Here is a 25,320-nt window from a genome sequence, read left to right on the forward strand (position 1 = left end):
AGAACGGAGTCAGGAGGTCAGCTAATACTCAGAGTAAACACCCTTGTAGAGCTAGGAGGAGGGCCGGGAGGCTGGGTGACAGGGCGGAAAGGCGGGGGAGTTGAAATCGAGTCGCCGAGCAGGAAAATAAACCTCCCTAAGGAGCATGGAGCTAAGAGTGAAGTGCTCCTGAGGAGGTCCCATACCTATAGATAGTCTGGGAGCCTTGTTTTCCATTTTCCCCTCGGACAGGGAGAGATCAGAGAGAGAGGGTTGGAGCAGTATCCACCGGCCTGAGGACATGCATGACCCCCAGCAGCCCAGCCAGGAGGCCAAGGCCCACGTAAACACACCAGCAGCAGCAGGAAGTTGATCCAGAGCCAGACCCCAGATACAGCACATTCTCCTCCATAACCATAACACAGGGGATCAGTGAGGGGGCCCAGACCCACTGAGAGACTTGGGAACATTGAGACACCGTGAGGAGAGGAATGATCCCACAGTGCTCCCCCAGCACAAACGATCACAAAGGATCCAACACTGTTCTACCACGTACCTAGAAGCTCTCAGCCAACCTAATGACCAACAGAACTGGAGCTATAGATTACTGGAGCTATACATTACACAGACCCAATAAGACTCACATAATAACCAAACGGTAAGTTTCAACAAGGTCAACGTTTTTTTCCGTCAGTATAGAGGGTCAATATTGACTAGAGAGGTGTAGTCAGTCAGTGCACATGGAGAACAGCACAGGGGGTACCAATAGTTTTATGTCTTATCTAACTACCATTGACCACATGCCAACACAGAAACAACCACACAAACACAATACACACACAAAGTATCTCAGAAAAATTTTAACAGTATCACTACAGTATGTAGCCTGTATCTCCTAACAAACAGCTAGTAGCAGGCCAGCACACGTGAGATTTTAGGTTTGGTTCCGGGATTACTACCAGTAGTCTTGTGTCTTATCTAATAGCTATTTCCCACATGCAAACACAGAAACAGTCAAATAACTACAGCACACAGTATCTCAGCAAAGACATGTGTACATCTACGTGTTAACAGGCAAATCCTTATGGCAGTAACCGTCTATCAACGTCACCATAGGTTGCCTCCCCAGCAGGAGAGAGAGAGAGAGGGTACTGGGTAGGCTGTTGTTTTAATACAACACCTCGTTATCCTACAAAGGAATGCAGAACAAAACCTATTGCAGTGGGTTTCAACCTACCGGGTACTGCAGGTGGTCCACAAATGTTATTTTTTTTAATAATGATTTTATTTTTTATTATTTTATAATAACAGTGGGGAGTGTAAATGGTATTATAAGCTTTTGACAATGCAAAATGTTTATAATAATAATAGTTCACTGCTAAAATGGACTAAATGTGACCACCAAGGTATTTTATGTTTAAAGAAATCCTCGACTCGTGATTTGGTAGTCCCCAGAACAGAAATGTTTGGGAACCGCTGACCTAGTGGTTTGATTAGTGCACAGAGTGTCACGCCCTGACTCTGGGGACTCGTATTTGTTGAGTCAGGGTGTGTATTTTCTGTGTGGTATGTTCTATGTTGCATTTTCTATGTTTAGTTTTCTAGATCGTGTAGATCTATGTTGGCCGGTGTGGTTCCCAATCAGAGGCAGCTGTAGCTCGTTGTCTCTGATTGGGGACCATACTTAGGCAGCCTATTGGCACTAGTGGGTTGTATGTTTGTTTTGTGTACCTTGGCCTTCACGTTTCGTTTGTTGTTTTGTCATTGTGTTTATTTGGAAAAATAAACATGTACGCATATCACGCTGCGCCTTGGTCCGTCCCGTCTGTAAACGAACGTGACAGAAGATCCCACCAAACAAGGACCAAGCAGCGTGTTCAGGAGCAAACGCCGGGAATTCAACAGGAGGTTACATTAGTAGATGTCCTCCTCGGTTGGGGGAGAATTACGGAGGAGGAGGCCGTCCGTTACCGGAAGGCGATGAAGGAGGATGCCCAGGTAGGAGAGGAGAAACGGCGCCAACAGTGCCGACGACGGAGCCCCGAGAGGCAACCCCAAGAAATGTTTTTGGGGGGGCACACGGTGTGGACGACGAGGCAGCAGGAGGCCGTTAAAGGGCGGATCTGCAGGTTAGGAGAGGAGGCCACCATATTACGGGGGCTATTGGTTCAGAGGGAGCAGGAGTTATTCGGTCAGTGGGAGGCGCTACAGGAGGCTATAAGGGAGAAGGAAAGTGTAGAGGCACGGCGAGAGGAGCTGGTTAGGCTGCAGAAGGAGCGGGGGTTAATAAAGGAACCCAGTCCCGCTCCTCGCACCAAGCAAGTGGTGCGTGTCACCAGTCCGGTCCGGCCCGTTCCTGCTTCCCGCACTAAGCCAGTGGTGCGTGTTCCCAGTACGGCCCGACCCGTTCCTGCCCCTCGCACCAAGCCAGTGGTGCGCGTCGCCAGTCCGGCCCGTCCTGTTCCTGCTTCCCGCACTAAGCCAGTGGTGCGTGTTCCCAGTACGGCCCGGCCTGTTCCTGACCCTCGCACCAAGCCAGTGGTGCGCGTCGCCAGCCCGGCCCGGCCTGTTCCTGCCCCTCGCACCAAGCCAGTGGTGCGCGTCGCCAGCCGGGCCCGGCCTGTCCCTGCTCCCCGCACCAGGCCAGTGGTGCGCGTCGCCAGCCCGGTCCGGCCCGTTCCTGCTCCCCGCACCAAGCCAGTGGTGCGTGTGTCCAGTCCGGCACGGCCCGTGCCTGTTCCACCGGTGCCTGGTCCGGCACCGGTCAGCTGCTCCACTCCGGAGCCAGAGCAGTCCGCTCCACCGGGGTCCAGTCCAGATCCGGTCAGCGGCTCCACTCCGGAGCCAGAGCAGTCCGCTCCACCAGTGCCCAGTCCAGCTCCGGTCAGCGGCTCCAGTCCGGAGTCTGTGCAGTCCGCTCCACCGGTGCCTGGTCCAGCTCCGGTCAGCGGCTCCAGTCCAGACCCAGACGTCAGCCCCTCTCCAGGTTCGGGGTCTCCCACACCAGGGTCCAGACAGGACTTGGTACTTCATGGGAGGAAGGAGAGGGGAAGCAGCGCGCCAAGGTCCAGACCAGACCAGGGGCGCAACAGGGAGGCGGAGAGTAAGTGGTCGTCACGCCCTGAGCCGGATCCGCCTCCGAGGCCCACCCGGCCCCTACCCTGTTATGTTTATGTTGTGCGGTCGGAGTCCGCACCTTTGGGGGGGGGGGTACTGTCACGCCCTGACTCTGGGGACTCGTATTTGTTGAGTCAGGGTGTGTATTTTCTGTGTGGTATGTTCTATGTTGCATTTTCTATGTTTAGATCTAGATCGTGTAGATCTATGTTGGCCGGTGTGGTTCCCAATCAGAGGCAGCTGTAGCTCCTTGTCTCTGATTGGGGACCATACTTAGGCAGCCTATTGGCACTAGTGGGTTGTGGGATCTTGTTCCGTGTGAGGTATGTTTGTTTGTGTACCTTGGACTTCACGTTTCGTTTGTTGTTTTGTCATTGTGTTTATTCGGAAAAATAAACATGTACGCATATCACGCTGCGCCTTGGTCCGTCCCGTCTGTAAACGAACGTGACACAGAGGGTGGGAGCACTAGCCTGGTCCCAGATCTGTTTGTGCTGTATAGCCAACTCCATCATGACCATGATGACCATAGGAGCTGGCAAGACAGCACAAACAGATCTGGGACCAGGCTATGGGAGCAGTTGTTGTAAGTTCAAAGTGTGTTTGTGTAAAGTAAATTATCAGAGCTAGCAAAAAGAGCATCCATTACAAATGCTGTGCTGTTGTAGTTAGTCTACATGATGTGTTTGGCTGAAACCTTTGTTGAAGAAGCTAGACTAGTACATGATGTGTTTGGCTGAAACCTTTGTTGAAGAAGCTAGACTAGTACATGATGTGTTTGGCTGAAACCTCTGTTGAAGAAGCTAGACTAGTACATGATGTGTTTGGCTGAAACCTCTGTTGAAGAAGCTAGACTAGTACATGATGTGTTTGGCTGAAACCTCTGTTGAAGAAGCTAGACTAGTACATGATGTGTTTGGCTGAAACCTCTGTTGAAGAAGCTAGACTAGTACATGATGTGTTTGGCTGAAACCTTTGTTGAAGAAGCTAGACTAGTACATGATGTGTTTGGCTGAAACCTCTGTTGAAGAAGCTAGACTAGTACATGATGTGTTTGGCTGAAACCTCTGTTGAAGAAGCTAGACTAGTACATGATGTGTTTGGCTGAAACCTCTGTTGAAGAAGCTAGACTAGTACATGATGTGTTTGGCTGAAACCTCTGTTGAAGAAGCTAGACTAGTACATGATGTGTTTGGCTGAAACCTCTGTTGAAGAAGCTAGACTAGTACATGATGTGTTTGGCTGAAACCTCTGTTGAAGAAGCTAGACTAGTACATGATGTGTTTGGCTGAAACCTCTGTTGAAGAAGCTAGACTAGTACATGATGTGTTTGGCTGAAACCTCTGTTGAAGAAGCTAGACTAGTACATGATGTGTTTGGCTGAAACCTCTGTTGAAGAAGCTAGACTAGTACATGATGTGTTTGGCTGAAACCTCTGTTGAAGAAGCTAGACTAGTACATGATGTGTTTGGCTGAAACCTCTGTTGAAGAAGCTAGACTAGTACATGATGTGTTTGGCTGAAACCTCTGTTGAAGAAGCTAGACTAGTACATGATGTGTTTGGCTGAAACCTCTGTTGAAGAAGCTAGACTAGTACATGATGTGTTTGGCTGAAACCTCTGTTGAAGAAGCTAGACTAGTACATGATGTGTTTGGCTGAAACCTCTGTTGAAGAAGCTAGACTAGTACATGATGTGTTTGGCTGAAACCTCTGTTGAAGAAGCTAGACTAGTACATGATGTGTTTGGCTGAAACCTTTGTTGAAGAAGCTAGACTAGTACATGATGTGTTTGGCTGAAACCTCTGTTGAAGAAGCTAGACTAGTACATGATGTGTTTGGCTGAAACCTCTGTTGAAGAAGCTAGACTAGTACATGATGTGTTTGGCTGAAACCTTTGTTGAAGAAGCTAGACTAGTACATGATGTGTTTGGCTGAAACCTCTGTTGAAGAAGCTAGACTAGTACATGATGTGTTTGGCTGAAACCTCTGTTGAAGAAGCTAGACTAGTACATGATGTGTTTGGCTGAAACCTCTGTTGAAGAAGCTAGACTAGTACATGATGTGTTTGGCTGAAACCTCTGTTGAAGAAGCTAGACTAGTACATGATGTGTTTGGCTGAAACCTCTGTTGAAGAAGCTAGACTAGTACATAATGTGTTTCGTTTAAGTTATGCTGACTGTAGTGCAGTGGAATCCAGAACACCAAGCTATGCCCCCCTGTAACTCTGCTGCTTGAATAGGGGTTCACCACCCACACAACAAAGGGCCGTGCCACTCCTGTCCCCATAGCATTCGTTACGCTGGACTCTGTCTCTCTCCCTCCCTCACTCCTGTCCCCCTCTCTCTCCACCTCAATCTTGCCCCCCCCCCCCTCACTCCTGTCCCCCTCTTTCTCTCTCGATAGCTCAAACTCTCCTCCCTATCCTCACTAGAAGACAGAATCAATAGTAGCCTTGTTAAAGCAGAAACTCTTAAATCCCTCAGTGGGTTGCTGTCTCAGCACACAAAGAGTATGAAACTCCACGTCACTACACTACTGTTAACTCTCCTCTCCTTTTATTCTGACTATGAGTATGCACAAGTACCCACCTCTCCATTATCACAATGAGTTCCACAGGCAGGGAAGTATTCTTATTGAATATGAATAACACAGGCCCTGACATATTCTCATCTGAAACACTCTATTGTGTCTCATCATTGTCATATAACAATAATTTGGGATGCCGTCCCTACTGCGGACGGCCTCCCTGAAAGACCACAATAGGATCTCACTGATCCAACCTCCTTCCGCAGAGCCCTGGGAGGTATGTGGCCAACAAAGCAGACCTGTGAGGTAAGAGACACAGTGCATTAAGGGGCTGCTGACTGACTGAGGATCCAGATTCAAGCAGGTCATAAAGAGTAGCACCAACAGAATGATCGCCCAAAACACACTGCGACAAACTAAACTCACTCCCATCAGCAGGAAGGCTCTGTCTGTGTGTGTGTGTGTGTCTGTGTGTGTGTGTGTGTGTGTGTGTTAAGAGTGTGAGAGTTAGCATGAGAGTGAATGTGGGTGCGTGTAGGTGTTGCTATGTGTCCAACCAGCCCAGAGGAAACTGCATCTGAAAACAATGACTAAAGGCTTGGGATTTGCTTTCCTTCTCTTGAAAAAAACAGAAACAAATACAAACCCGCTTCACAATGAAGAGAGGAAAGCAGAATATAGATTCCACTCTGGCAAGGAAACACTGGTCATAACCATCAGGCCAAACAGTGGGATAGGAAGGGGGAAGCAGGGGTAGACCCTGGTGACCGACTGGAGGTCCAGTTGGTGTGTGTGTGTGTGTGTGTGTGTGTGTGTGTGTGTGTGTGTGTGTGTGTGTGTGTGTGTGTGTGTGTGTGTGTACTATAAACGCGTCACAGTGTTTAGATTGTAACCCCCATAACATGTTTATTCGCACTAACACTTTTTAAACACATGGACACGTTTATTCAGCACAAGGCGTTTCGATTTGAAACACTTAACACTGGGGGAGGTGTTTTAAAACTGCAGGGCGTAAAGCCGTGTCTGATTATTTCCCAGCAGGCCTTTCGAGTGAATGTGAGAGATACCCACCCATGACTGTGTTTGTTTGTGACAGACGTATGGTTGTTGCATTCAATCATTTCTATTGACTGCCTAAATTAATGTGTTAATTAAAAGTAAACCCTTTATGACCGCATATTATACATTTCATAAGGCCTTTATTTATGGCCTAGTTATCCTTGACATTGAGGTCTGAAAATCCTGGCTCATGGGCCACAGCAGACCTGCAAGTCACAATACTCTGGTAAGTGAAGTGATTAGTAATTCCTATCGTAATCCAGCCAGAGGGAGGATATCCAACAATTTTAATATTTTATCATGTCCTGTTCAGTTGTGCTGAAATGTAGGTAAGGTGACAGACATTCCTAATTTCTAATGACTAAATGCACTCTAAACAGGACGATCGGAAATGAAACACTAGTGTTTAAAATCTGAACACTTAGGAGATATCGGTGTTCTCCTGGTTGGAAACTGGAAAAAGCGGACTATTATGTTTAATCTTGCATTCGAAACCCCTGTGTTAAAAATGAGAACACCTATTGGCAAATCTAAATGCCTAATGTTTAAGTTTTAAACACTGACGTTTAGGTTATAAACGTATCACATGTTTCATGGTTTTACAGTGTGTGTGTGTGGGGACAACGAGAAGTGGGTCAGTCCAAGCAGAGATCAGACGTGGAGCGAGCCGACCCAGAATCCCCCTCTCTCTCTCTCAGGACCATGACGTCTTCTGATAAACAAGGGAAGGGCAGATTTGTCGCCAGAGATCTGGAACTGGATAACAGCTTTTTATAAGAGCTTATTTTGAAACATGGATACTTTTTAGATTGTAAGCCTGTATGTCTGGAGCCTGTCAATGGAGAGGAAAAACAGACAGGGAGAACGAGAGGGGGAGAGAGAGAGAGATGGGGAGTAGAGGGTGAGAGAAAGAGAGAGATGGAGGCAGGCAGCTGTAATGGTTCTTAGTAATGGTCTCAGTCTACTAATCACTAGCTGTGGTGGACTGACTCCAGTGGCTGGGTCTGTTTTCATGTGGCCTGCTCTACACCAGCCCCTGGACTGGAAAACTCCTTATTTTTCCTCTGTCTGTCTGTCTGTCTGTCTGTCTGTCTGTCTGTCTGTCTGTCTGTGTGTCTGTGTGCATGTGTCTGTGTGTGTGTGAGTGTGTGTGTGCGTGCGTGTCTTGATGCCAGTTGAAGGCCAGCCAAGGCAAGTGTTCTTCTAAGAAACCACAGTCGAAAAACGTCAATGCCTCACCACTTTCCAGGATTGAAGTGACAAAAAACCCACAATTGCACTTTCCTACTACTACACACACATTACACAACATCTCATATAGTGAGGGGGTTCCTTGTGCTAAAACCGTGGGCATTGGTTGGGCATTCAGGAAAAGTAACGAAACAGACACAGCAGCCATACTCCAACAGAACCAGGGCCGTATTCACAAAGCCTCTCAGACTAGGAGTGCTGATCTAGGATCAGGTACCCCCTGTCTATGTAATCTTATTCTAAAAGGTTAAACTGATCCTATATCAGCACTCCTACTTTGAGACTCTTTGTGAATAAAGGCCCAGGTCTCACGGGCAGTGCTGTACTCTCTCCAAGACTGGACAGGACAGCTGTTTCGGAACTGGAACCTACAACATGGGTCAGTCAGTCCGTTTCAGTCCCACACTTTCCAGCTAGGTTACACAAACACTGCAGCTGGACCCTGAGCAGATACAGTATTAGACAAATGTTTAGCTATTGTTTAGCCTGAGGAATACATACATGTCATTGGAGATGTATTCATGTATCTAGCTGACTAAACTCGACTCCACGATTATGGAGTTGAGCGGTTACTAGTGTGGGTGGACTGGAGTGCCGATGTCACATAAAATGAAGTTTTTATCAACAACAACAAAAATTATTCAACACCCATGTGTAAATGCGGGCTATTCTTTGGGTGCTGAAAGTTGTAGTTTTTGATAAAAACTTCATTTCATGTGACATCGGAGCTCCAGTCCGCCCACACTAGTTGCCACACAACTCAACTCCATCGTAAATCGTGGAGCTGAGTTTAGTCGGCTAACATGTATCCTAACTTTCTGAGATATGAGTGAGAGAAAAAGGGGTAAATCAAATCAAATCAAATTGTATTTGTCACATACACGTGTTTAGCAGATGTTATAGCGGGTGTAGCGAAATGCTTGTGCTTCTAGCTCCGACAGTGAAGAAATATCTAACAATTTCACAACATTTACCCAACACACACAAAAAAGTAAGGAATGGGATTTAAGAATATACAGTGGGGAGAACAAGTATTTGATACACTGCCGATTTTGCAGGTTTTCCTACTTACAAAGCATGTAGAGGTCTGTAATTTTTATCATAGGTACACTTCAACTGTGAGAGACGGAATCTAAAACAAAAATCCAGAAAATCACATTGTATGATTTTTAAGTAATTAATTCGCATTTTATTGCATGACATAAGTATTTGATACATCAGAAAAGCAGAACTTAATATTTGGTACAGAAACCTTTGTTTGCAATTACAGAGATCATACGTTTCCTGTAGGTCTTGACCAGGTTTGCACACACTGCAGCAGGGATTTTGGCCCACTCCTCCATACAGACCTTCTCCAGATCCTTCAGGTTTCGGGGCTGTCGCTGGGCAATACGGACTTTCAGCTTCCTCCAAAGATTTTCTATTGGGTTCAGGTCTGGAGACTGGCTAGGCCACTCCAGGACCTTGAGATGCTTCTTACGGAGCCACTCCTTAGTTGCCCTGGCTGTGTGTTTCGGGTCGTTGTCATGCTGGAAGACCCAGCCACGACCCATCTTCAATGCTCTTACTGAGGGAAGGAGGTTGTTGGCCAAGATCTCGCGATACATGGCCCCATCCATCCTCCCCTCAATACGGTGCAGTCGTCCTGTCCCCTTTGCAGAAAAGCATCCCCAAAGAATGATGTTTCCACCTCCATGCTTCACGGTTGGGATGGTGTTCTTGGGGTTGTACTCATCCTTCTTCTTCCTCCAAACACGGCGAGTGGAGTTTAGACCAAAAAGCTATATTTTTGTCTCATCAGACCACATAACCTTCTCCCATTCCTCCTCTGGATCATCCAGATGGTCATTGGCAAACTTCAGACGGGCCTGGACATGCGCTGGCTTGAGCAGGGGGACCTTGCGTGCGCTGCAGGATTTTAATCCATGACGGTGTAGTGTGTTACTAATGGTTTTCTTTGAGACTGTGGTCCCAGCTCTCTTCAGGTCATTGACCAGGTCCTGCCGTGTTGTTCTGGGCTGATTCCTCACCTTCCTCATGATCATTGATGCCCCACGAGGTGAGATCTTGCATGGATCCCCAGACCGAGGGTGATTGACAGTCATCTTGAACTTCTTCCATTTTCTAATAATTGCGCCAACAGTTGTTGCCTTCTCACCAAGCTGCTTGCCTATTGTCCTGTAGCCCATCCCAGCCTTGTGTAGGTCTACAATTTTATCCCTGATGTCCTTACACAGCTCTCTGGTCTTGGCCATTGTGGAGAGGTTGGAGTCTGTTTGATTGAGTGTGTGGACAGGTGTCTTTTATACAGGTAACGAGTTCAAACAGGTGCAGTTAATACAAGTAATGAGTGGAGAACAGGAGGGCTTCTTAAAGAAAAACTAACAGGTCTGTGAGAGCCAGAATTCTTATTGGTTGATAGGTGATCACATACTTATGTCATGCAATAAAATGCAAATTAATTACTTAAAAATCATACAATGTGATTTTCTGGATTTTTGTTTTAGATTCCGTCTCTCACAGTTGAAGTGTACCTATGATTACAGACCTCTACATGCTTTGTAAGTAGGAAAACCTGCAAAATCAGCAGTGTATCAAATACTTGTTCTCTCCACTGTATGTATACAGTGGGGAGAACAAGTATTTGATACACTGCCGATTTTGCAGGTTTTCCTACTTACAAAGCATGTAGAGGTCTGTAATTTTTTTTATCATAGGTACACTTCAACTGTGAGAGACGGAATCTAAAACAAAAATACAGAAAATTACCTTGTATGATTTTAAAGTAATTAATTTGCATTTTATTGCATGACATAAGCATTTGATACATCAGAAAAGCAGAACTTAATATTTGGTACAGAAACCTTTGTTTGCAATTACAGAGATCATACGTTTCCTGTAGGTCTTGACCAGGTTTGCACACACTGCAGCAGGGATTTTGGCCCACTCCTCCATACAGACCTTCTCCAGATCCTTCAGGTTTCGGGGCTGTCGCTGGGCAATACGGACTTTCAGCTCCCTCCAAAGATTTTCTATTGGGTTCAGGTCTGGAGACCTACAGGAAACGTATGATCTCTGTAATTGCAAACAAAGGTTTCTGTACCAAATATTAAGTTCTGCTTTTCTGATGTATCAAATACTTATGTCATGCAATAAAATGCAAATTAATTACTTTAAAATCATACAAGGTGATTTTCTGTATTTTTGTTTTAGATTCCGTCTCTCACAGTTGAAGTGTACCTATGATAAAAAATTACAGACCTCTACATGCTTTGTAAGTAGGAAAACCTGCAAAATCGGCAGTGTATCAAATACTTGTTCTCCCCACTGTATACATACAGTGGAGAGAACAAGTATTTGATACACTGCTGATTTTGCAGGTTTTCCTACTTACAAAGCATGTAGAGGTCTGTAATCATAGGTACACTTCAACTGTGAGAGACGGAATCTAAAACAAAAATCCAGAAAATCACATTGTATGATTTTTAAGTAATTAATTCGCATTTTATTGCATGACATAAGTATTTGATCACATATCAACCAGTAAGAATTCTGGCTCTCACAGACCTGTTAGTTTTTCTTTAAGAAGCCCTCCTGTTCTCCACTCATTACTTGTATTAACTGCACCGGTTTGAACTTGTTACCTGTATAAAAGACACCTGTCCACACACTCAATCAAACAGACTCCAACCTCTCCACAATGGCCAAGACCAGAGAGCTGTGTAAGGACATCAGGGATAAAATTGTAGACCTACACAAGGCTGGGATGGGCTACAGGACAATAGGCAAGCAGCTTGGTGAGAAGGCAACAACTGTTGGCGCAATTATTAGAAAATGGAAGAAGTTCAAGATGACGGTCAATCACCCTCGGTCTGGGGCTCCATGCAAGATCTCGCCTCGTGGGGCATGAATGATCATGAGGAAGGTGAGGGATCAGCCCAGAACTACATGGCAGGACCCGTTCGATGACCTGAAGAGAGCTGGGACCACATTCTCAAAGAAAACCATTAGTAACACACTACGCCGTCATGGATTAAAATCCTGCAGCGCACGCAAGGTCCCCCTGCTCAAGCCAGCGCATGTCCAGGCCCGTCTGAAGTTTTCCAGTGACCATCTGGATGATCCAGAGGAGGAATGGGAGAAGGTCATGTGGTCTGATGAGACAAAAATATAGCTTTTTGGTCTAAACTCCACTCGCCGTGTTTGGAGGAAGAAGAAGGATGAGTACAACCCCAAGAACACCATACCAACCGTGAAGCATGGAGGTGGAAACATCATTCTTTGGGGATGCTTTTCTGCAAAGGGGACAGGACGACTGCACCGTATTGAGGGGAGGATGGATGGGGCCATGTATCGCGAGATCTTGGCCAACAACCTCCTTCCCTCAGTAAGAGCATTGAAGATGGGTCGTGGCTGGGTCTTCCAGCATGACAACGACCCGAAACACACAGCCAGGGCAACTAAGGAGTGGCTCCGTAAGAAGCATCTCAAGGTCCTGGAGTGGCCTAGCCAGTCTCCAGACCTGAACCCAATAGAAAATCTTTGGAGGGAGCTGAAAGTCCGTATTGCCCAGCGACAGCCCCGAAACCTGAAGGATCTGGAGAAGGTCTGTATGGAGGAGTGGGCCAAAATCCCTGCTGCAGTGTGTGCAAACCTGGTCAAGACCTACAGGAAATGTATGATCTCTGTAATTGCAAACAAAGGTTTCTGTACCAAATATTAAGTTCTGCTTTTCTGATGTATCAAATGCTTATGTCATGCAATAAAATGCAAATTAATTACTTTAAAATCATACAAGGTGATTTTCTGTATTTTTGTTTTAGATTCCGTCTCTCACAGTTGAAGTGTACCTATGATAAAAAAAATTACAGACCTCTACATGCTTTGTAAGTAGGAAAACCTGCAAAATCGGCAGTGTATCAAATACTTGTTCTCCCCACTGTATACATACAGTGGAGAGAACAAGTATTTGATACACTGCTGATTTTGCAGGTTTTCCTACTTACAAAGCATGTAGAGGTCTGTAATCATAGGTACACTTCAACTGTGAGAGACGGAATCTAAAACAAAAATCCAGAAAATCACATTGTATGATTTTTAAGTAATTAATTCGCATTTTATTGCATGACATAAGTATTTGATCACCTACCAACCAGTAAGAATTCCGGGTCTCACAGACCTGTTAGTTTTTCTTTAAGAAGCCCTCCTGTTCTCCACTCATTACTTGTATTAACTGCACCTGTTTGAACTCGTTACCTGTATAAAAGACACCTGTCCACACACTCAATCAAACAGACTCCAACCTCTCCACAATGGCCAAGACCAGAGAGCTGTGTAAGGACATCAGGGATAAAATTGTAGACCTACACAAGGCTGGGATGGGCTACAGGACAATAGGCAAGCAGCTTGGTGAGAAGGCAACAACTGTTGGCGCAATTATTAGAAAATGGAAGAAGTTCAAGATGACGGTCAATCACCCTCGGTCTGGGGCTCCATGCAAGATCTCACCTCGTGGGGCATCAATGATCATGAGGAAGGTGAGGAATCAGCCCAGAACAACATGGCAGGACCTAGTCAATGACCTGAAGAGAGCTGGGACCACAGTCTCAAAGAAAACCATTAGTAACACACTACACCGTCATGGATTAAAATCCTGCAGCGCACGCAAGGTCCCCCTGCTCAAGCCAGCGCATGTCCAGGCCCGTCTGAAGTTTGCCAATGACCATCTGGATGATCCAGAGGAGGAATGGGAGAAGGTTATGTGGTCTGATGAGACAAAAATATAGCTTTTTGGTCTAAACTCCACTCGCCGTGTTTGGAGGAAGAAGAAGGATGAGTACAACCCCAAGAACACCATACCAACCGTGAAGCATGGAGGTGGAAACATCATTCTTTGGGGATGCTTTTCTGCAAAGGGGACAGGACGACTGCACCGTATTGAGGGGAGGATGGATGGGGCCATGTATCGCGAGATCTTGGCCAACAACCTCCTTCCCTCAGTAAGAGCATTGAAGATGGGTCGTGGCTGGGTCTTCCAGCATGACAACGACCCGAAACACACAGCCAGGGCAACTAAGGAGTGGCTCCGTAAGAAGCATCTCAAGGTCCTGGAGTGGCCTAGCCAGTCTCCAGACCTGAACCCAATAGAAAATCTTTGGAGGGAGCTGAAAGTCCGTATTGCCCAGCGACAGCCCCGAAACCTGAAGGATCTGGAGAAGGTCTGTATGGAGGAGTGGGCCAAAATCCCTGCTGCAGTGTGTGCAAACCTGGTCAAGACCTACAGGAAACGTATGATCTCTGTAATTGCAAACAAAGGTTTCTGTACCAAATATTAAGTTCTGCTTTTCTGATGTATCAAATGCTTATGTCATGCAATAAAATGCAAATTAATTACTTTAAAATCATACAATGTGATTTTCTGGATTTTTGTTTTAGATTCCGTCTCTCACAGTTGAAGTGTACCTATGATAAAAAAATTACAGACCTCTTTATGCTTTGTAAGTTGGAAAACCTGCTAAATCTGCAGTGTATCAAATACTTGTTCTCCCCACTGTATATGGACAAGCAATGACAGAGCGGCATGGACTAAGATACAGAATAATATTATAGAATATAATGCAGTATATACATATGAGATGAGTAGTGCAAGATATGTAAACATTATTAAAGTGACTAGTGTTCAATTTCTTAAAGTGGCCAGTGATTTCAATAGGCAGCAGCAGCCTCTAATGTGCTAGTGATGGCTATTTAACAGTCTGATGGCCTTGAGATAGAAGCTGTTTTTCATTCTCTCGGTCTCAGCTTTGATGCACCTGTACTGACCTCGCCTTCTGGATGATAGCGGGGTGAACAGGCAGTGGCTCGGGTGGTTGATGTCCTTGATTATCTTTTTGGCCTTCCTGTGACATCGGGTGCTGTATGTGTCTTGGAGGGTGGGTAGTTTGCCCCCGGTAATGCATTCGGCAGACCGCACTACCCTCTGGAGAGCCCTGCGGTTGTGGGCGGTGCAGTTGCCGTACCAGGCGGTGATACAGCCAGACAGGATGCTCTCAATTGTGCATCTGTAAAAGTTTGTGAGGGTTTTAGGTGATAAGCCACATTTCTTCAGCCTCCTGAGGTTGAAGAGGCTCTGTTGGGCCTTCTTCACCACACTGTCTGCGTGGGTGGACCATTTCGGTTTGTCGGTGATGTGTACGCCAAGGAACTTGAAGCTTTCCACCTTCTCCACTGCGGTCCCGTCGATGTGGATAGGGAGGTGTACCCTCTGCTGTTTCCTGAAGTCCACGATCATCTCCTTTGTTTTGTTGATGTTGAGTGAGAGGACTGGGAAAGGGAGAGATTGAATATGTCCATGAACACACCAGCCAGCTGGTCTGCGCATGCTCTGAGGACGCGGCTAGGGATGCCGTCTGGGCCGGCAGCCTTGCGAGGGTTAACATGCTTAAATGTCTTAATCACATCGGCCATGGAGAAGGAGAGGCCACAGTCCTTGGTAGTGGGCCTCGTCAGTGGCACTGTGTTATCCTCAAAGCGGGCGAAGAAGGTGTTTAGCTTGTCTGGAAGCGAGGCGTCGGTGTCGGCGACGTGGCTGGTTTTCTTTTTGTAGTCCGTGATTGTCTGTAGACCCTGCCACATACGTCTTGTGTCTGAGCCGTTGAATTGAACTGCCAGTTTAATTGCCTTGCGGAGTGAGTAGCTACACTGTTTGTATTCTGCCATATTCCCAGTCACCTTGCGTTTCTGGTTAGGGTAGGTTTTAATAGTCACAGTGAGCACAACATCACCTATACACTTCCTGATAAACTCCGTCACCGCTTCAGTGTATATGTCTAAATTATTTTTGAAAGCTACTCGGAACATATCCCAGTCCGCGTGATCAAAACTATCTAAAAGTGTGGATTCCGATTGGTCAGACCAGAGTTGAATAGTCCTTAGCACGGGTACTTCCTGTTTGAGTTTCTGCCTATAGGAAGGGAGAAGCAAAATGGAGTCATGGTCAGATTTGCCGAAAGGAGGGCGGGGGAGGGCCTTATAACCGTCCCGGAAGTTTGAATAGCAATTGTCGAGGATTTTAGCAGCGTGAGTACAATAGTCGATATGTTGATAGAACTTCGGCAGCCTAGTCCTCAAATTTGCTTTGTTGAAATCCCTGGCTACAATAAATGCAGCCTCAGGATATGTGGTTTCCAGTTTGCATAAGGTCCAGTGAAGTTCTTTGAGGGCCGTCGTGGTATCGGCTTGAGGGGGGATATACACGGCCGTGACTATAACGGAAGAAAATTATCTTGGGAGATAATACGGTTGGCATTTGATTGTGAGATATTCTAGGTCGGGTGAACAGAAGGACTTGAGTTCCTATATGTTACTACAATTACACCATGAGTCGTTAATCATGAAACACACACCTCCGCCCTTCTGTTCCTGTCTGCGCGATGAACTGAGAACCCATCTGGCTGGACCGATTTCGACAGAATATCCCAAGAGAGCCATGTTTCCATGAAACAGAGTATGTTACAGGCCTTGATGTCTCTCTGGAAAGAAATCCTTGCCCGTAGTTCGTCGACTTTGTTAACCAAAGATTGAAGATTAGCGAGTAGGATACTTGGAAGTGGTGGGTGGTGTGCGCGCATCCTATGTCGGACCAGCAGGCCGCTCCAAGTGCCTCTCCTCCGCCGGCGATGTTTTGGGTCAGCCGCTGGAATCAGCTCACTTGCCCTGGGGAGAGCAAACAAAGCATCTGCTTCGGGAAAGTCGTATTCCTGGTCGTAATGCTGGTGAGTTACCGCCGCTCTGATATCCAATAGTTTTTCCCGGCTGTATGTAATGATGCAAAACACTTTCTGAGCTAATAATGTTAAAAACAAAATACATAAAAAAACAAAATACTGCAAAGTTTCCTAAGAGCTAGTCGCAACGCCGCCATCTTCGTCAGCGCCAGGTAAGAGAGACAGACAGTGAAGCTGGGGGAGGTGTTGAGGGAGGGGGCAGAAAAACAGGAAGAGAGAACGACGACAGAGAGAGATAGGAGGAAGAACATTGGCTTGAGTTCAACAGTGTTCTCATTCATTTGGCATACTTTGACAGAATTTGTAGGTCAAATTAGCATATAAGGGCAGGGAGGCGGGAGGCGGGAGGCGGGAGGCGGGAGGGAGACACTGAGGGCTACACAGATAGGCTGTTTGAGATTATGTATGCCTGCCTACACATGTGAGACAGAGAGAAAGAGAGAGAGAGACAGAGAGAGAGAGAGACAGAGTGTCACACCCTGGCTCTGGGACTCATTATGTTGAGCCAGGGTGTGTTCATTTCTATGTGTGTATTTCTATGTTGGTGTTATTTCTAGTTTGTTGTATTCTATGTTTGCCTGAGTGACTCCCAATCAGAGGCAACGAGTGTCAGCTGTTGGCTGGTTGTCTCTGATTGGGAGCCATATTTAAACTGTATGTTTTCCCTTTGTGGTTGTGGGTTTTTGTTCCGTGTTCGGTCATTGATACCGTGGACGTCACGAGTCGTGTTTTGTTTTGTATTTTGACGCTTTAACTAATTAAAGTCATGTTTGTTCATCACGCTGCGCCTTGGTCTACTCCTTACCTCGACCTTGACAGAAAATCCCACCAAGATGTGACCAAGCAGCGTGTCCAGGAGCCATCGCCAGGGAGATCCCTAACAGATCTCCTTCGCCTCCTCGACTGGGTCAAGCCGAGTGAGGAGGAGAAGGGCTTGACCTTGTGGCAGAAGGGCGAAAGGCTGGCGAGGGACATGGAGACCTGGTCCACGGGTAGGGGAGACGCCCAGAAATTTTTTAGGGGGGGGCTAACGCCGTGGACGACGGGCCAGCAGGAGACCGCGGCAGAGCGGCCCAGCGGATTGGCAGAGGAGGACGCCAGGTTACGGGAGTCACTGGTCACCAGGGGGAAGGAGGTTGTAGAGGCACGGCGAGAGGTACTGGCGTGTGTTGCCAGTCCGGTCCGGCCTGTTCCTGATCCCCACGTAGGGCCAGTGGTGTGTGTTCCCAGTACGGTCCGGCCTGTTCCTGCCACTCGCACCAAGTCAGTGGTGCGCGTCGTCAGCCCGGTCCGGCCCATTCCTGCTCCCCGCACCAAGTCAGTGGTGCGCGTCGTCAGCCCGGTCCGGCCCATTCCTGCTCCCCGCACCAAGTCAGTGGTGCGCGTCGTCAGCCCGGTCCGGCCCATTCCTGCTCCCCGCACCAAGTCAGTGGTGCGTTTCGTCAGCCCGGCTCGGCCCGTTCCTGCTCCACGCACCAAGCCTACGGTGTGCGTCGACAGCCCAGCCCGGCCTGTCCCTGCTCCACGCACTAAACCTACGGTGCGCGTCGCCAGCCCGGTCCGGCCTGTTCCTGCCACCCGCACCAAGTCTACGGTGCGCGTCGCCAGCCCGACCCGGCCTGTTCCTGCCACTCGCACCAAACCTACGGTGCGCGTCGCCAGCCCGGTCCGGCCTGTTCCTGCCACCCGCAACAAGTCTACGGTGCGCGTCGCCAGCCCGACCCGGCCTGTTCCTGCCACTCGCACCAAACCTACGGTGCGCGTCGCCAGCCCGGTCCGGCCTATTCCTGCCACCCGCACCAAGTCTACGGTGCGCGTCGCCAGCCCGACCTGGCCTGTTCCTGCCGCTCGCACTAAGCCAGGGGTGCGAGAAGTCAGCCTGGTAAGGCCCATCCCTCTTCCACGCACCAAGCCAGGGGTGCGAGTCGTCAGCCTGGTAAGGCCCGTTCCTCCTCCACGCACCAAGCCAGGGGTGCGAGTCGACAGCCTGGTAAGGATCGCTCCTGTTAAGTCCAGTCCTGCTCCAGCCGGCGGGGCCAGACTGGACCAGGGGCACTATGGGGGGTGTATTGGAGGGTGGTGGTCAAGGCCGGAGCCAGAACCGCCGCCGAGGAGGTATGCCCGCCCAGCCCTCCCCTGGTTTGTTTAGTTGAGGCGCGGTCGCAGTCCGCGCCTTTAGGGGAGGTACTGTCACACCCTGGCTCTGGGACTCATTATGTTGAGCCAGGGTGTGTTCATTTCTATGTGTGTATTTCTATGTTGGTGTTATTTCTAGTTTGTTGTATTCTATGTTTGCCTGAGTGACTCCCAATCAGAGGCAACGAGTGTCAGCTGTTGGCTGGTTGTCTCTGATTGGGAGCCATATTTAAACTGTATGTTTTCCCTTTGTGGTTGTGGGTTTTTGTTCCGTGTTCGGTCATTGATACCGTGGACGTCACGAGTCGTGTTTTGTTTTGTATTTTGACGCTTTAACTAATTATAGTCATGTTTGTTCATCACGCTGCGCCTTGGTCTACTCCTTACCTCGACCTTGACACAGAGAGAGAGGGCAACCAGTGAAGAACAAACACCATTGTAAATACAACCCATATTTATGTTTATTTATTTTCCCATTTGTACTTTAACTATTTGCACATTGTTACAACACTGTATATATACATAATATGACATTTGAAATGTCTTTATTCTTTTGAAACTTCTGAGTGTAATGTTTACTGTTAATATTTATTGTTTATTTCACTTTTGTTTACCATCTACTTCCCTTGCTTTGGCAATGTTAACACACGTTTCCCATGCCAATAAAGCCCTTAAATTGAAATTGAAATTGAGTTGGGAGAATGAGGGGAAAGGGATATAGTGAAGCGAGAAAATGTGGGGAAAGGGTGAGAAAGAGAGGGGAAAATGAGATGGCGAATGGGAGGGAGAAAAATAGGGGAAAGAGAGTGAGAGGGGGGTATGCTGGCATGCCAAGGCATTCAACTTTTCAGCAAACATTTCTAACCACCAACTGTTACTGCAACAACTGACACTGGGGCAAAGGCTCGACCTTAAACAAATAAATAAAACTAGCCCATATCTGTAAAGACTCTCTGTTGCTCCTCCCTCTACTGCTTGTTAAAGCACCCAGAGAGAGGGAGCACTAACGAGGGAGAGAGAAAGAGGGAAATAGCAGTGTTTATGGCAGGGTCCAGGGAATGAGAATGTTAAAGCACCCAGAGCCCTCTCTGACCAAACAGTTTTAATGACAGGGAAAGAAAACAGAGAATGGGAAGACGGATAAGGAATGGCTTCCCCGGGCTGTAGCCTCCCTTACAAAAAAAACACATGTCAAATTTGCATTTTCACATGTGAAGTAGCTGTTTTCACATGTTGAGCTTAAATTTAACGTGTAAACATATTTTCACATGTATTAAACTTCACATGTTAACACCACCTTTTCACATGTAAGATTTTCACCTCATGTGAATTGCAGTAGCACATGTGAAATTTGCGGTTTCACATGTTAAAAACTTTCACATGTGAAAATTGGATATGCAGTTTCACATGTAAGAAAATCTCACTTTCACATTCGGAATTACAAGTTCACAAAAAAGTGTTATTCTACTCAAATGTGAAAAGGTAACATGTTGCAGTAGAAATGTTTCCACATATGGAATTGCAAATTCTGTAATGCCATTCTGTAAAAAGGTAACTTATCCTACCTGAGTATAATAATTTGAGTGTGTTAAAAATGATTTCTTATTTCTGAGCCATCCATTCGGAGTGTCACTGCTGCTGGTACCCGCCTCTCTTCTTCATAAGTTGGTCAGTGACAGTTTGAAGAAGCCCAGTGAAAGAACAGAGAAGCTAGTGCGCCGCGTCTCCTTATTTATCCTTTTTAACATGTTAAAATTTGCGCTGTCAGAGTTACCAGAATTTGTTTTAGTAGTATTTTTTATTAGGGGGTGGATCAGCTTTAATGTTGCAGATAGATTGTGGCTTCTATTAATGTAATTGTCTGCATCATTTCCAATCCCCCATATATTGTTTTGTAAATATGTACACTATTGGTCAAAAGTTTTAGAACACCTATTCATTTATTTTTACTATTTTCTACATAGTAGCATAATAGTGAAGACATCAAAACTATGAAATAACACATGGAATCATCTAGTAACCAAAAAAGTGTTAAACAAATCAAAATATATTTTATATTTGAGATTCTTCAAACAGCCACCCGTTGCCTTCATGACAGCTTTGCACACTCTTGGCATTCTCTCAACCAGCTTCATGAGGTAGTCACCTGGAATGCATTTAAATTAACAGGTGTGCCTTGTTAAAAGTTAATTTGTGGAATTTCTTTACTTCTTAATGCGTTTGAGCCAATCAGGGCTTTATAAATAAAATTTGATTGATTGATTGATTGAGTTGTGTTGTGAAGATACAGAAGATAGCCCTACTTGGTAAAAGACCATGTCCATATTATGGCAACAACAGCTCAAATAAGCAAAGAGAAACGACAGTACATCATTATTTTAAGACATGAAGGTCAGTCAATACGGAACATTTAAAGAACTTTGAAAGTTTCTTCAAGTGCAGTCGCAAAAACCATCAAGTGCTATGATGAAACTGGCTCTCATGAGGACTGCCACAGGAATGGAAGACCCAGAGTTACCTCTGCTGCAGAGGATAAGTTCATTAGAGTTACCAGCCTCAGAAATTGCAGCCCAAATAAGTGCTTCACAGAGTTCAAGTAACAGACACATCTCAACACCAACTGTTCAGAGGAGACTGTGTGAATTAGGCCTTCATGGTCGAATTGCTGCAAAGAAATCACTACTAAAGGACACCAATAATAAGAAGAGACTTGCTTGGGCCAAGAAACACGAGCAATGGACATTAGACCGGTGGAAATGTGTCCTTTGGTCTGGAGTCCAAATTGGAGATTTTTTACCAAAAGCACAATATTGGGAAAACACATACAGTATGTCTGTGATTTGTTTACACGTGTTCTTTCAACATTGTGATTTATTCATGTGTTTTTTTTGTAAGGGCTGGCTGCCTCATCTGCTATACTCTCCATATGGGTCCAGTATAGGGGTTTATTCTGATGTGGTAGTGTACATGTGTACTCTCTGTACTGGACTGTCCCCCTGAATAGCAGGTCTGCTATCACCATCACTGGTCAAGAGAACTGCTAGTATGCAGAGATATGGGCAGCAACACTGTGTGCTACATATTGAAAATTAGAATACTTTTTAGTCCATCACAGGTGCTCTAAACTTTTTTTTAATCAGGATTTTATAAGCGATTAAGCAAGACCAAACTATAGATGTCTTTGTGGCTTGTGAGTTCCATACCTAGCCTAATAGTCTTCCATAACAAGATCAAAGATGTGTGGGAGTCATGGTTCCTTTGACCAGTCATCAGTAAAGTGGATTAAAGCTCACTGGTGTGGAATACAGTGTGAGAGGAAAATGCACACCAATCCCTGTGAAGCACAGAGCAGCTATTCTTCTTCCTATAGCACTACTAACACACAGAACTAGAAATACCAAGAGCATAATCAAGTCACGAACACAGCATGGACTGAGAGAGAGAGAGAGAGAGAGAGAGAGAGAGAGAGAGAGAGAGAGAGAGAGAGAGAGAGAGAGAGAGAGAGAGAGAGAATTCCAGAGGTGGAGGAGGGGAATGGGCAGGGGGTCGACAGAACCGCTGCAGCCCTCCATTTCTCGTCTGTCAAACTCACAGCTGCTCCTAAGTCATTTTTTCACAGTTAGATTTCAGCCCAAAAGACGTCATTGGACAGGATCTGAATCTGGAGCCCAATGCTGGATTTTATTACCAAATGAAGTCAGCTTGGAACTTGGACTGGGGTGTTTTTGCTCTCCCTCCCTCATTCTCTCCCCCCTCACTCTCTCTCTACCCCAATACCCACCCCCCCTCCCCCTTCCCCCTTCTCTCTCTCTCTCTCTCTCTCTTTGTCTCTCTCTCCCTTTTTTATCCCACTCTCTCTGTCTTGCTCTCCCTCTCTCTCTCTCATCCCCCCTCCCCCCTCACTCTCTCTCTACCCCAATACCCCCCCCCCTCCCCCTTCCCCCTTCCCCCTTCTTCTCTCTCTCTCTTTGTCTCTCTCTCCCTTTTTTCTCCCCCTCTCTCTGTCTTGCTCTCCCTCTCTCTCTCTCATCCCCCCTCCCCCCGCTCTCTCTCCCTCTTCCACCCTCCTCTCTCTGTGCTCCAGATGATTTTCAGTTCTCAGCTATTTCCGTTTTCCATCTATTTAAATGTCCCAGTCCTTCAAAGAGTTTTAGTTAAATGTCCCATGTTAATTAAACATAGAAGAGAATATATTACGCAGTAAGTATACACATCTAACACTTACAAAAGGAGTGCTTAAATAAATAGGGCCCTTCTCTCTCTAGTTCACCACTACTTCAACAGCTGGGTTCCATTAAGGATTATATCTCTTCTTCAGCTCTGTTCCAAGGCCTAACTCCGTAGTGAATACCTAGGATCTCTCATTCTTTCTCTTTTTTCCCTGTCTCTCTCTCCCTCCTCTCACCTTCCCCTCTCTTTCTCTTCTCCCTCTCCACTTCACTCCTTCTTTCTGACTAGAGTGTACAGTATACAGTCAAATCCCCTCTGGAGGACACTCCACCAACTCACTGTCACTGAAGCATATACCATAACAAGTAATACTTTTTTTTCTCAAAAAGGTAGGGGTCAAAATGATTGACACCCCTAAAGATTCTATTAAATAAAGTCGTCAAAAGTTTAGTATTTGGTCCCATATTCCTACCATGCAATGACTACATCAAGCTTGCGACTCTACAAACTTGTTGGATGTATTTGGAGTTCATTTTGGTTGTGTTTCAGATTATTTTGTGCCCAATAGAAATTAATGGTAAATAATGTATTGTGTCATACTGGGGTAACTTTTATTGTAAATATGAATAGAATATGTTTCTAAACACTTCTACATTAATGTGGATCCTACCATGATTATGGATAATCCTGAATGAATCGTGAATAAGGATGAGTGAAAAAGTTACAGAGGGGTCAAAGATCATTGCGTGCTAGGAATATGGGAACAAATACTAAACTTCTGACTACTTTATTTATAAGAATATTTAGCGGTGTCAATCATTTTGACCCCTGCATTTTTGAGAGAAAGAAATATGCATACAATATAGCTCAGTACTTGAATTATTTATTTTATACAGTCATTATTGCTCATCTTTGTCAAAGGTGTCAATCATTTCGGACCCCATTGTATGTGTTCTGTTTAATTCTGTGGCATATACAGCACATCCAGACAGTACAGAGCAACACAGCAGAGCTCTAGCAGCTTGGGGTGGTGGGAATGGGGGGTTGCACTGGCCAGTCTCAGAGGGGTGTGGTCGGGTAGAGAGAGGAGGAGCAGGAGTTAGGTTTGAGTTTCCCCTCCCCCCTCCCTCCCTCCATGGGTCTCAGATTGACTCAGTCCCTCAGGGCTCAACAGGAAGTTAAGCCAGGAGGACAGCGCTCTGACATGGTGCTTGAGAAAAACCGAAGACTAAATTGTGACTTTAATATAGTGTTTAGCACCAGTGAGAGGAAAAAATCTGACGCTTATCTAAAATAGTGAGACTTTTTAAATGGAATTAAAGACTGTTGAAATGATAAGTAGGTCTATTACATGAGTGGTACTAATAAGGGGAGAAAACCAAACTAGATTATTTTTTGAATAAGTATGTCTGCGTGTGAAAGTCTGGGGAAAGTATGAACTGCTGAGGGAACTAAGTGTTCTGAAACTGCACAAACAACACAGACTTTTCGTTATCTGCCCTTACGACCAGTCCTTAGTGTTAGCCTCAGGTCACCTTACACAAGTAGTTTTATTCAATACTGTATTCAAATGTTGTCAACATACAGCACTGTAAATAGTGTATATTCTACATTCTTTGGGACAGACCCTAGAGAGAAGGGTAGACCTAGCAACAGTAAATGCCAGCTCTGGTGTCACTGTGTCAGAGTTTGTGTGGAACAGCCACACACGTAAAGGCCTCAGAATGAGGTCAGATTGTGATCCAGTGACCCAGCTCCAAAGAATTGAAGAGAAAACACACACACTAACAACACTATATTGTATCTCTATGTCATGCCCCTGTTGCCCCTCCTCCTCGCCCACCATGGGTCACCAGAGGAATGTAGTGGCAGGGCCACCCCACCAGCACCCTCTGACTGGGCACAACTCAGAGATGGAGAGAATGGGGCAATAGAGAAAGAGAGAGAGAGAGAGAGAGAGAGAGAGAGAGAGAGAGAGAGAGAGAGAGAGAGAGACAGAGAGAGAGAGAGAGAGAGAGAGAGAGAGAGAGAGAGAGAGAGAGACTGTATATAGACATAATATGACATTTGAAATGTCTCTATTATTTTGGAACTTGTGTGAGTGTAGTATTTACTGTTCACTTTCTATTGTTTATTTAACTTTTGTTTATCCATTTCACTTTCTTTGGCAATGTAAACATATGTTTCCCATGTCAATAAAGCCCCTTGAATTGAATTGAATTGAGAGAGAGAGAGAGAGAGAGAGAGAGAGAGAGAGAGAGAGAGAGAGAGAGAGAGAGAGAGAGAGAGAGAGAG

At 46.0% G+C, this 25,320-nt stretch overlaps 1 protein-coding gene across 1 annotated transcript in view; it reads right to left on the reverse strand.

The window, feature by feature from the left end:
- The window catches only part of LOC311145719 (uncharacterized protein), a 70,819-nt gene that overhangs the window by 33,787 nt on the left and 11,712 nt on the right, over positions 1 to 25,320 (reverse strand). The gene's annotated exons all lie outside the window — the stretch shown is intronic.

This window comes from Coregonus lavaretus, assembly GCF_964263955.1.
Source record: "Coregonus lavaretus genome assembly, chromosome: 18".
Taxonomy (NCBI): domain Eukaryota; kingdom Metazoa; phylum Chordata; class Actinopteri; order Salmoniformes; family Salmonidae; genus Coregonus; species Coregonus lavaretus.